Here is a 13,769-nt window from a genome sequence, read left to right as displayed (position 1 = left end):
TACTTCCTTCCCTCACTGAGGGAGGGAAGCATAATTTTTAAAATACAATACATAATCTAGCAATACAAAGCCACATGCAAAATGGCGAAGTATCCCTTTAAGAATCAAATAGGTTTTTTGCAGCTCCAGATTGGTTTGATTTGGGTGGATAGGTGGCAAATATGGCTCTTTTTCATTCTGAAGGTTGCAGACCTCTGCCTTCAAGAAAACAGTAGTGCTGAAGTAGAGAGAAATCAAATATATTGGACTTTTTCTCATTTTTTTAGAATCACACCTACGACAATGTCTCGCTTGTTTCCCGCACAGAGGAAATGTCAGTTTGGAAGAGTTTGTTTGTTCTGCCAGTTCTCTAAAGACACAGGAGTTGTTGTTGTTGTTGTTGTGGTGGTGGGTGTTAAAATGGCTATTCGAATAAAGCGCAGCCAACAGTTTATGGAAATCAACATCGTTTTCCTTCTCCTCCTCCTCCCACTGCCCCCGTCCCACTGACGAGCAACATTCAGTAAGCACCAGTCCATATCAAATAATTCAGCTGCAAGAAAATACTTAACAAGTCGCGTGTGCCGACTCCCACCGTATGCAGAGTTTAATACTAATATCTTATCATCGCTTGACCAAAAAGCAGCAGATGGCGGAGCAAAGAGTGCTGCGTGTACCCGCTGTTCTTCATCACGCTTTTCACTTTCGTTTACAGCATTTACTTTTTTTTCAATTTCACCAAATTAAATGTGGTTATTCTGACGAAGACAAACTATGAGCAAAGTCAACACAGTAGAACTGAATAAACAAGACCAGTGTGGGAGGTTGCGTATTGATCATTAACTTCATATTCCATGTAATTATCAGTTTGGGCAAGACAGCTGGGTTTGTTTTGCATCCCAGCCTCGGCGATCACATTACTTAGGTCGTCAGATTGATGCACAGCCGTCCATCCGCCATCTACTCGGCTACATTAAGGTGCATTAAGGCCTCGCTACTTCCTGCTTTTACAATCAAACTGTGCTGACATGATGTCTTACAGCAGTGATCAATTATTTAGTGGTTTTCGTATCTAGAGATTTTTAGGTCCCTAAAAAAAGTCTGCTAAACTGCCAAGACACAGCCTCACATCTACCAATGAATGATCTTAAATTATTGCTCAAATGAAAACATTTTTTTGAAATGTAGGTTTTCCTCACACAGAACAAGGAAACTACTTTAAATGCGTATATTCTTGTCTGTAGCTGACATGCAATGCCAGTGTGCCAGCTGCTTTGAGTGGTCATCATCAGGACTAGAAAAGCGCTTTTATAAAATACAGACCCATTTACCGTTTGGGAAGCACTGATCTAAAATACATTTGGCAAATTTGCTGCTTTTTCTTTGTCTTCACTTGATTCTACCAATTTTCAAAGCACATGGTCTCCGAGTCTCTTAAAAAGCGACCGACTGACAGCAGGCTACATTTTGAGATTGTAATAATTCTATTAATACATTCGTCCTCTCATTAAAATTGCATTTCCCATCTCTACTTCAGCAGTGTGTGTGTGTGTGACTCTCCAGCTTGTTGTGAAGGCTCCGGCTGCATATTGCGAGAGAACGTGTGTGCAACTGGTGGGTGACAAACCAGCCAATCATTCCAATGTGATCTCAGTGAAATTGCCGGTTATGTTGATTACGGTTCTCTTAGCGTTGCAGACAATGGATGTTTTTTTTATTCTTCTTCCGTCTTTCTGTTTTTCTTCATACAAATCACTCTTGAAATCTTGAAGTGTTTCAGAAACAGCTTGCAGAAGCTATAGCTTAGAAGTATTTACATATTTTACAAGGTTGCGCATTTGAATGACGAGGGCTGGGCAGTAATTCAATAATAGCATATATTATAACATCATTTTATCACTGTATTTTATTATAATAACCTTGTCTTTGCCGCTGACTTGTGAAATGTATTCTGCTTAATAAGTTTGCGTTTTTTTTTCTGTCCATGAATAATTTCGACACCACTGATTTCTTCAACTTTAGCTCGGAAGCACATCCTTAAACTAGTAGTTCTGTTTACGTTACAGCTTTCAAAAAGTGGAATTTAGAACTAGTTTTCCCGCCATTTTAATGCCAAATTTGGGAAAAACATGGACCAAGTTTGACACGGCTTGCTCATACGTGCTGAGACGAGTTAGTTCAAATGCTAATTTGAACATTTTGGAAGTTGGGAATGACGCAAGCAACAAGTGAACCAAGTTTGGTTGAAATCAACAACTATGTGCGACTAAGACAGAGAAAAAAAATAACGCAGTTTTGGCCGCCTTCTCTCACCTCAAACATTTCCCAAAAATCCCTCTAAGAACTTTGGAGTAGAACCAACTGAATTTCGTTAAACGGGTGCCACTATCGCATTTTTTTGCCAACCCGACCTCCCTGCCAAATTTCAAGAGTTTTTATGTCCGATAACCCCCTCAAAAATGACCGCAACGTCGGAGAGAAATAATAATCTCAACAGGAACAATAGGTTTCTTGCACTAATTGAAAATGGACTGGTTTGAGATCGCCCCCAGATCTCTCTGTTTGGCCTCATATCCGCTGAAGCTGCCTGTGAGACATGAAGCACATCATCTCGTTTTGAAAGCAAGAGAAGTTTGACACACAGCACGACCCACGATGGGGGGGAATCAAAGTGTATTTTCCAGGAGGACAAAAAAAGACATGATCCATGTTGAAGGACTTTCACTCAGGCAAAGAGGAAAACATGCTCATAACTTACTCAAAAGCTCGAGCCGTTCTGCCCCCAGGCATTGTGTTAGAAACGTCAATAGAGTGATGAGACAGTGAGTCAAAGGCACTTTTCATTACAAGCCACTACTGCTAGTTACATTACGGTATGACATGCACAGTTGCGAGTCAGGCCCGTCCTCTCTCTGTGAAACGACGGCTCTCTTTTGTGTTCACCCTTCTTCTCTAAAAAATGGTCAAGAAGGGAGCGCTCAAATTGGTAGAATGTCATTATGTCGGTGGCCTGCAGTAAACTGTCAGGCTGGCCCCGGGAGTCGAACTGAGATCCAGCCTGATGATGAGGTCAACTGCGCCCATGTGGTATTTGTCCGAACAGTTCTGCTCCCTGCACCACTTTAGATAATTTATTGAGTCAGTGTCCCCAGAGGGTATGATTACTTGCATTCCAGACATTATTCTGCACTTGTTTTGAACGGATGTGATTGATTTGCATCGTTGTTGAGCTGAAATTAACTGCATTGGCAGCGTTAGACAGTCTGACACAGCCTCATTGGTTTTGCCTTTCCTACCAGACCCCTCTTTTTTTCTTTTTTTTTTACATAGTCGAAACTTGCCTTTGAGACTTTATACTGCAGCACTTGATGTAAGTTTGTGTAACAGCCTAAATTACATTTCATTTCAGAGGTATATAAGCCCAGCTGCTGACAGCAGAGCTCAACTCTCGCCCTGTCTGTTAGCAGATATACAGTGAGCTTGATGAGATGTGGGAACTCCCGAGCCTCATCTTTCTTCAGGCATTTCCATCGGAGACGAGGACAAAACAGAGCATTCAGCTCATAAACATCTGTTCTCTCGTGATAGAATACCAAAGCCGTCACTTTCCCCGAGCTTTGTGCGTGCGTGTGTCGATGTACCGCAGGTTTGTTTGTGAGTCGTTTGCCATGCGGGCCATATCTGTGACTGAAACACTCAGATCCTCTTTGTTGGCGCTGCTTGTATGCAAATTGGAATGTGTCCTGTTTTGTGATATCCGACACCGAGCACATCTGAAGGAAAATGATGGCAAGAAGAAAAAAAAGAGAGAGAATGAGGAGGGGAGGTGCAAGCTTTGTAGGAGTCAATTTGACTAAAACATGCCATTAGAATTGTATTTTTTTTCTTTTTTTTCCACAGGATCCACTTTGTAACTTGTCTGCAAGCCAACCCCAAAACCATCCTCAAAGTAGGGAAAAACAGGAACTGATAAACTCTACGTCTTCCCCCTCTGTGCTGACTAATGAGCTTTTTGGCCCTAATTAACCCAGTTATCTTCCCTCCTACAACTGTCAACAATACCTCTCATAACAGTGCCAGAGGTAAAAAAGAACAGCCTTTGTGAAATTATAATATGGCTGCCAGTTGCTCTCATCCGGCTGTCGTAGCAAACAAATACAAAGGATGAGCTCCCATGGTGTTCTGTGGAAAAAGACATCAAAGCCAAAAAAAAAAAAAAAAAGTCACAGAGTAAGCGCTTCCACACAAAATCACTAGCACTCGCATGTAAAAATCCACAAACTTTTCATGTAATTAACGAGAAGACATAAGGCAACGCAACTTCACTGACTGCAAAGTCAAGTGATTGTGTAAATGCAAAAAAAAAAAAAACTTTCCGAAGCCAACTTTTCTCAAAATTACAAGTCCATATTCAGATTAAGGGACTGGACACAAAAGGACCATAATGTCATGCATATTAACTCTATTTTTATTGTTTATTTATTTTTAAAAATAATGTCTGCTGGCACACTTTGCATTTCAACGGCGGTTATTCTTAATCTCTTATCGTCCTCTTTGTATGTAAATTAGTCTTAGAGAAGTCACACAACAATAAAATCTTATTTGCATTTGTTGTTTACATGAGCTGCTGCGTCTGCAGTCGTGCAAATGACTGTATTGCAATATAACGAGTCACCCCCTCCCTTTATTTTGGTTTAGTTAGTTTCCTTTTTTGGCTTTTACTGGCTCGGTGAGGCTCACTTTTCCACTGAGATGAGTAAAACAGTACACTTTTAGGCCAGGGTGAGCGCTGCGCCCAATACAATAGACGACAACGGAGCTGCAAAGTTTGGGAATTACACTTTTCTGTCGCCCAATTGGCTGACTGTCGTGGAGCTAGCTTCACCCTTACCATGCCATAACCATTACTCTGGTACTCCAAGGGAAGGCTGCCGAAAAAATGGAACGGTTGGGGGTGGTAATTTTGGTACTATTCCTAATGGAAATACCAAAAAATATACGTTCTGGACCATTCCAATCGGTGATTTGTTGTAAATGAATAGGGTTGTAACCTTTTGGCATTTTAAAGAACTCTTGATACCATTGTGGACCAGTGGCTGCACCAAATGGGCAAATAGTAGCAGTTTCTAGCAGCATCAGTGAAGAGTTGACACTTGCCAGTGTGTGTGCCCATCATACTTTGCACTCCACTCACTGCCTCTTTTGGCAAAAATGGCATGTGCCGCAGAAAAAAAAGAGCTGCTCTCAGATCTGTTTCAAGAAATGAGAAGAGGTAGGAAAAGATGACTGGGAAAAAAAAACACTGCCAGAATGGAGCGACCTACAGGTCATGGAATACCAGTGATATAAGAAGCCACTTGGCAAATCCTCACACTGAAAAAATCCAGTGTGGCCAAGAGACTCAAACGGAAGTATTTACAACCCCCACTTCCCTATAACAGTGAAAAGTTCAAGAGATCACAAGATGTATTGGTAAATATATAGCCAGAGTGTTAAAGCCATTTTCTGGGGAGACAATGAAAGATTCAGAAGGGTTAGTAAACATCGTGGAGTTCAAGTATAAAATCCCAGCACGGACATTGTTTAGTCAATCACAATTACCAAGCTCTCTACAAAGATACAAAAACCTGAAGTTACACAGAGACGCGAGTCTGGAGGTGCGTTTCACGAGCTGCTGTCACAATATTGTCATGAATATTGTCGCATAGACATTATTGTACATAGATAGATAATTGATATTGTTAAAGCAACAAAGAAACATGTTCACGTTTCATGTGCTTTGTTGGCTTCATGAAGAATACGTAAGCACTAACTAGAAAGTAAGTAAGTAAATATAGTTGTTAGTTAACCATATGAGAATGGACTCTGTTAACTGAAACTTAACTGTGGATCCTTTTGGCCGACCCTTTGAATACAACCCATAGGTACAGTACGTTTCGAGGTTAGACAGAGTGAGGGTTAGACAGAGCTAGGCAGAAAGTTACAGACAATAACATAAACGTCTTAACATGGGAGTTGAACCTGTGTCAACCGCACCAAAGTACAGTGCTTTAACTACTAAGCGAATTGATCTGTTGTTGTACTACCGTTTGATGCGCCTGTTTCAAATCGGAACTAGACCGGAAGTTCCAATTAACGCTGTTTTTTAGTGTGTATCTGCGTCATTACCTTGTTTATGAAGCCCTGAAGTTTCGAAGCAAACAGTTCAGCCATCGCTGAGAACGCTATGTTTTATTGTAATATTGTATTGTGTCTCCGGAACAGCCGATCGTCCTGCTCCGGGCACTAGTCTGGGCACATCGGGTTGCGTACATTGAACCGCAGAAGAAGAATAACGTCCGTTGTGGAGGTGTTTCACGAGCGACAGTGTCGTCTGACTCTGGGTCTGACTCCGGGTCAAAGTCATAAAAGGGAATGCGGCGGGGAGTCGTGAAGAAGCTATCTGAGAGTGGGTGTGCTGATATGTCACTTCCCGGGTTGAGAGATTTGAGTCTCAAATCTCGCGGCTGGGAAACACTGTCAGAAAAGAGGATTTATATTGGCTTGTTTACAGCAACTAAGAGGTTTTTGACCATAAAAACAACTTGATGTATGTAAGTAGACCTCCATAACTAACATATACGTGCAACAGGACCACTCTATGTGAGCTTTAAAAAAAAAAAAACACGTACCTATGAGTTGTAATTCTTGTAAACGACACGGTAACATGTAATATTAAACTAACTGTGAGTTTCTAATGTCTGAGGACTCACGTAAAGAAGACTAGGGTTGAGTATACGCAATGGTTTCAGGTTATGAGCTACTGTTTGCACACTGGGCGCGATGCAAACTCCCAAACTTCCCATGCAGATCAAGCACGATGCGTTGAAACGAATAAAAAATGAGGACGAGGACACACACTCTCACTCAACTGGAGACAGCAGCTCAGAGGGAACGTTGGTGAAAACTGTTTTGAAGCATCGTTTTATAGTTTTTCCCTTGTTTATCTGAAAAGAACCGGGTTTTGGGAAACAAACACAATCAAGAGGTCGGATACCGCGTTAACTGGTTGGGCTGTACATCATCAACAACACACATTTGTCGAAAAATTGCTCCGGAAAATCAACCAGGATCCTCAAAAAAAAACTTTGCAATTTTGTAGACCGAAATTACAACGGCCGATGTGAATGCAAGTAATTCGCACAAAAAGACTGGTGTGCGAGGGCTTTTATTTTCCGTTTTCACAGTTGGTACTGTTTTATAAAAACACAACTCCAGCAGCAGGACCACATGTGACCTCAGAGTCAGTGTTTTCCTCTTAAGTCCAGTTTAATTTTTCAACTCCTATAACAAAAATACGTAAATAAGTACGTGTCATGAAATACGGCGGAGCGATTCTGGCGTGGACATCATCTGGGTGAGTGCGGAGAGCGGATCAGGCCAACAAATCCTTCGTCTCACAAAAGCCAGATGGAAATTTGGCTGACAGAAGCAATAAACTGATAACAAACACAGCAAACGGCCCTCTTTTATTACGGTGACATTTCATTACGGAAGATGGATTTCAATAAGCCCCCGTCACCTTAGACAACGCCAAAATAAAGTAAAATAAAAACACGAGATACATGGGAGAACAAAATCTTCCAAAGATATTACTTTGATTCATGTGTACACAACACATTCATTAATGTGAGCTGGCTGGCAATATAATCATTTTTATTTAAACTCTCTGTAGTGTGTGTGTGTGTGTGTGTGTGTGTGTGTGTGTATGGCTGTGACTGTAAAACAACATGAAATATTCAGGTTGGTTCACTTAGTTATTCTGTTTTTCCTGTCAATGCCTGTATGCGTGTGTGCGTGTGTGTGCACTCGTAGGTTTTGGCGAGCCAAAGATGACCATTTCTTTTCATTTTCATCAATTTTAAGCTGCATAAAATCCCAAAATTGAAAGCGAACAGGGGGAGAAAAAGTCATTTTAATGATTGCTTTCTCGATTGTAAACTTCACATCGTTTCAATTTTTTTTTTTTTTTATTGGCTGCATATCACCAAGTGACCAAGAACATGTCGAGACTGAAGTGGGTATGAATCACGGTAAAACACAGAGATACCTCCTCTGCTGATGGCCTTGTACAAACAGGGACAGAGGTTGCTCTTAAATTAAAAAGGACTTTACTACTCTCTATGTGTGTGTGTGTGTGTCTGCTTCCTCTATCTGTTGTTTTCAGCTGCTTCACTCAGTTCTTTTAAAAAAAAACTTTGAGTTTTTTAATATTATTACTCCAAGCTAATGCTAATGCTAATGCTAGCCCTAACTACAGTACCAAATTGGAAACCATTTTTGCTGAAAACACATCCGTTTATACTGGGAATTCACTCTATAATGTATTTTAATGTAAACTTCTTTTAATTTAAATCAGTTTCTTCTCCATTACCTGTGTTCCTGCTCTATTGTACTGTACATTACCAAGTCTTTAAATCTGACTTTAAAGGTGACCATTATAGCTGCCGCTAACGACGATTTTCATTAGTGATTGATCTGTCGATTATGTTCTCAATTAATCGAGTCATCGCTTGGTCCATAAAATGTCGATAAAATGTCGATCAGTGTTTGTCAAACCCGGAAAATGATGATGTTCTCGAATGTCTTGTTTTTGGCCACAAGCCAAAATGATTCACTTTTAATTATTTATTTGTTATACGGAGCAACGACATGAAGATATTATTACTGTATATTCTGTAACATACAACTGGAGACTGAAAAATGGCCGCAGGAGTAGCTTCAAAATGACTCTTATGACTTCATAAGAATCCTTTTTGGAAGCAGGAAGTAGAAGGCCGATTTGGGAAGTAGGACATTATCCTATTGTATACCTAATGCTATTTTGCGACACTGTGTGCTAACTTGTTAATTATGCGTTGTCTGCCATACCAAGGATATTTTTAGTCATTTATTTCCATATACCCTCCCGTCTCTAAAAGTGTAGTGCATCACTTTGAAGTTCGAAGTTTGATAAAAACCTCTCTTGTTCCCGACCGCCCCTGCGCTGCTGCTGTATACACACAAACGCTCCCTCCCTCAGGTTTGATTGTAGCGCTTGACAGAGCCCATTCTCATATGGTGAACGGCATTGTGTTCATAACAATTCTGTTCATGGAGACCGATCGAAAACAGAGGCGGAATAATAACATCGAGACAACAACAAAATGTGCACACTGCACCTTTAAATGTAGTAAACTCGATGATGGGAACTCCACAAGTTCTCCCACTGTGATCCCGTATCGGTGATATAACCTCGTAAATCCCTCTGAAGGCGACTTTAAGTATGATTTGCGGCATAAATATAGTTTCATTACTGTTACAGATTGGTGATTTTCATTAGCTCTGCATGGTTTAGTCGGTTTAGTCAGCATCTGACGCAGCCTGGAAGTCTGCAAATAATGTGAATTATTAGGAGATTTCTTCTTGTGAACGACTGCGAAATGAACAGTTAGAGCCGGCCTGGCGTCTGCTTGTTATTGTGTGTGATTTCACATTCAATTACCAGCCGCCTCGGAGAGATTTCAGATGCACGCTTGAGTCGGTCTTCGTCTGAGAGGTTTTTCCTTTTCATCGACGTAGTCGGACACAAAAGTCTTTTGTCTTCCTCTTTGCACAGTTTGCTTCCCTTTTAATTCTTACTCCTCATCTTCTCATCTCCACTCTGCTCTCCCTGCAGCCAATCATCTAAGACTGAAGTCAAACTCCAGCCAGTTCGCTCATTATCATAAAATAATGGGCCGTGAGTGGTGAGATCCTCATCTTTCTTTCTTCAATCACACATTAAGTTATACTTGTTAGCCTCCTTCTCCTTCACCCCGAATCCTACCAGCACTATGTGATGAAGAACCATCTTGCATTGGAACTGTATTTACTCCACAGTCTTTTCATTCCCTTGTGGCATATTTATAGTGCATCTGTGGGAGGAGGGCTGCTGTGATCTTTTTGGTTTTTCTTCTTCTTCTTCCTCTCCCTTATTCCAGTTTTTTCAGCCTTCACACCTCCAGACAATGTCTCATCCAGTTGGCTCTGTTGCAGCACCCGATATTAAACTGCGAGAACAAGAACTTGTCATGCGATTTCTGCTGTTGTTGTTAGTCTAGGAGCCAATAGATTATGTAAAAAAAAACTCAACTGTGTCCATCACAGGCAGCCATGTTATTCACACCCTGACCAACTGTCTGAGATAACAATGTTTGGGACACATATAAACCCCCAGTGCAAAAAAAATGGAAATTAAATGGAGTCTGGGAACGAAACGACCAAGCTAACTACAATGTTTTTGTGAGCCAGGTGACCGATACAAGGAGAGAAATCTCTCTTTTCATGGGAGGAGACAGTGTGCCTTTCAGGCCTGGACACGGTTGGGTTCACCAGTCTCCCAGGATAGATGAGGACACCGCTGAACAGTGGCCCTGTTGTGGCCCTATAAACAGTCTGAGGCTCTCTGGCACTTCTGCCTAACACTGGCAAGTGGCAAAGAGAGAATTACAGCAGTGATTCACTGTGTTTCTCTGCCATAAAGCCTCACTGCGAAACTGCCTCGCTGTCACTGACTGTTTTGTAATCAACTCTAAAGCATTATTTCAATATGAAGTCATATCTAAAATACTGCAAACGGCAGCCCGCGCCAGAGCGGGCTCTTGGACCTGTGTGATTGCATTTTAAATGGTATTTGTTTTCTTCGAGGGCATTTGGCTCGTTATCGGAGCCTCCACTGGCAATCCCAGTACACTGCCCCTGACTCATGTGCCTTCTTTGAGAGTGATGCTCGAGGGCCAAATTGTCTAATTGTGAAAATCAGAGGGGCTCTTTTTCCATTTTTGTTGTTGTACTTTTTTTTTTTTCCCCAGTCTGAGAAGAGAGCTGGAGTTGTTTTCTGTTTTTTTTTGCTGCCTTGCTAGTGCATGGAGAGACCGTGCACACACACACACACACACACACATATACACACGTCAGTGCTATACAATTGATCCTCTACATGCGAGAATTCCTATACACCCTCAGCAATATAGATTCTAGGTGTCTGTAGGAGAAGCTGTGACAGTGTGGATGCGGAGGAGGAGGCGAGCAGGCAGGCAAGGGAGGACATGAGTCCGATAGTGCTCATGCATATTCTGACAAGACATCTGAACCAATACTGTGTGTTTGAATTATGAAGCCACAGCAAATATTTCACAACATTATGACATACCAGTATTGTTTCCACATTGCAATGTGTTTGTCCTCTTAAAAACATGACCAACACATCCACAGGTAGGTTGTTTACGTTTACAAAATCTTATGTATACAGGGGTGGAAAAGAATGAACATTTGTCTATTTACAAGAACTCACCGCGTTTTGGAACTGCAGTTAAAGTTTAACTCAGTATATCCCATTCTCTTGAAGAATCGCTGTGCCTCTCAAGTGCCGACCATGCAGAGAAACTCATGTCACAGTTTGTGAGGCTGTCAACAGTAACTCCGGCGCAGGGAACAAAAAAAAAAAACATAGAAAGAACAACACTCCAAAAAAAAAAAACACTGAGGGATCCGAGGAGAGGAGGGGAAGTGACGGTGCTCCGGACAAATCCGTCGCACGGTTCTACACCAGTGGAAAAAAACTTTGAGAGACGCAGTCAGGGCGCGCTGGGGGATGAAATCCCCGTTATCCCAGTGAATTCAACGATCCTACAATCAGCTTTGACCTTTCCGCAGATAATGACTTTACAAAATGAAATCATCCAGCGGGAGAGGAGGAGAGAAGAGTGTGAGAGGGAAGGTGGAGGAGCAGGAGGAGGAGGAGAGGCTCAAGGAGCGCAAAGGGGCTGTCGATTAGACGATTAAAAAAAAAAAAGAAGACGCGTTTGCGCATTTGTATTTAGCCAGAGAGCGGCTCGGAATGCGGCTACCGGGGACCTGGACGCACACCCCGAGAAGATGGTCAAATATCCCGTCATGGATTCCAGCCCGGAGTCGTGTTTTTCCTCCCTACACTCCCGACCCGCCTACACCGCATCGCTGTGTGGAGGAGAGCAGCAGCCAGGATTCTGTTGGTCCGGCAGCAGGCGCCTCAGCTCCCCCTCTGTGTGCGCCCCTCTCTCACTTAATCACATGTTTAAGACACAAGTAGCCCTCTGTAATCGCTGCCAAAGACTGTGGTGGACGACGTGGCGGGAATGATAAGCGGTTTTTTTCCTCCACTCTCGTTCACACTTTAAATGAAAAGCACCGGTGAGGATTGACAATGTTATGCCATTAACTTTATCCTCTCATTTATAGTTCTTTTCACATAGCACAGGCAGAGTCAGTAGAATTAATTAAACAGCCCTCATAATCGTGGTGCTGCTGCACTTAAAAGTGTCACATGAGTGGACGTGGACATTTTAAAGTCCTTATCAGTGTAAGGCGTCACATTATAGTTAGCCCATGCCTTTTTTTAATCCTCTTTGGTTTTGTCCGGTGGAGCGCGTGCGTTTATCTATGCATGGATTTAAGATTCATTATGTGGGCACTGGAAACTGCAGCCTCTCCTCCTCAGAATCACCACGCAGCGGCGAGGAGACCACATGCAATGAATAGATGCTGGCGTGTTCATAATGACTGTGACAGCACACATTAAAGCATCGGGGATCAGCCGCACGCGCAGCCTCTCACAGGCGCGTGTGTGCGCGCACCTGATTTCATTTCAGATTATGCGCTGATCATTTCAGAGCCCCGCGCGCCAAAGAGTAAGCGTGTAAGGATTTGAACGGTCGCGCAGACATGTGCACTTCTTGTCTTTTATTGGCTCTTAGTTCTCTGCAGGAATAATTAATATGCTGAGAAACAGAAAGAGAGAGAGAGAGAGAGGGTGGCCCTTTGTTATGTTTTCCATTTTATATTATCATCTGAATCCCGCACTTATAAGAACATTATTCTGGTTTGTAAACACTATGATGCCTAAATAGTTAGTTTGAACAATACAACACTTTAAGCTGAGTGCACAACATGGTTGGTGTGTGAACTTTATTCATAATTTGGCTCTTTTTTTTCCTCGAGGAAATTAATAACTAATTACATAAATAACTAAGTAATGCTGAACGGAATCAGCACTCACGAGTTGTACAGCAGCAGGCACAGCAGACCTCAGTGTGGTGCTAATTATCACAGTTCCCCGTGCGTCCCGGCGTCCGGTTAGTATGCGGCGCTGCGCCGGAGCTGTCCACGGTGCTGAAGTTGATTTATGTCGCGTCCCTGCAGAGATTTGCGCCAGATTTCCTGTGTGTGAGACACGGACTCGGTTCTTACGTTTGACTGTCAGTTGTCAATGCCACATGACGACGGTGCCACTAAAGTGACAACTTGGATTGTTATGATGTATTATTGTTATTATTGTTATTCAACAATTTGTGAATCCCTGTGCCTGTATGTAAGTTTTGTTTTCATCCAAACCCACATATTATTGATATTAAACCCACAGATAGATAGATAGATAGATAGATAGATAGATAGATAGATAGATAGATAGATAGATAGATAGATAGATAGATAGATAGATAGATAGATAGATAGATTTTATAAAGACAGCCACATCTACATTCATTAATTACACTAATTTACTTGACAACCTTGGGGTCAAGTGTCTGCAGGGACACATCGGCATGTGAGTAATGGAACCCAGGATCAAAACCATGACTTTCCAGTTAAAAGACAACCACTGAGCCACTGCTCAGTGTGCGATAAACCAATAGAAATGATTTACAGTTCATATAATTACTCCAATTCTTTCAATCCTCACACACTGGACCTTT

This window comes from Microchirus variegatus, assembly GCF_963457635.1.
Source record: "Microchirus variegatus genome assembly, chromosome: 4".
Lineage (NCBI taxonomy): Eukaryota > Metazoa > Chordata > Actinopteri > Pleuronectiformes > Soleidae > Microchirus > Microchirus variegatus.
This window is presented reverse-complemented; position numbering follows the sequence as displayed.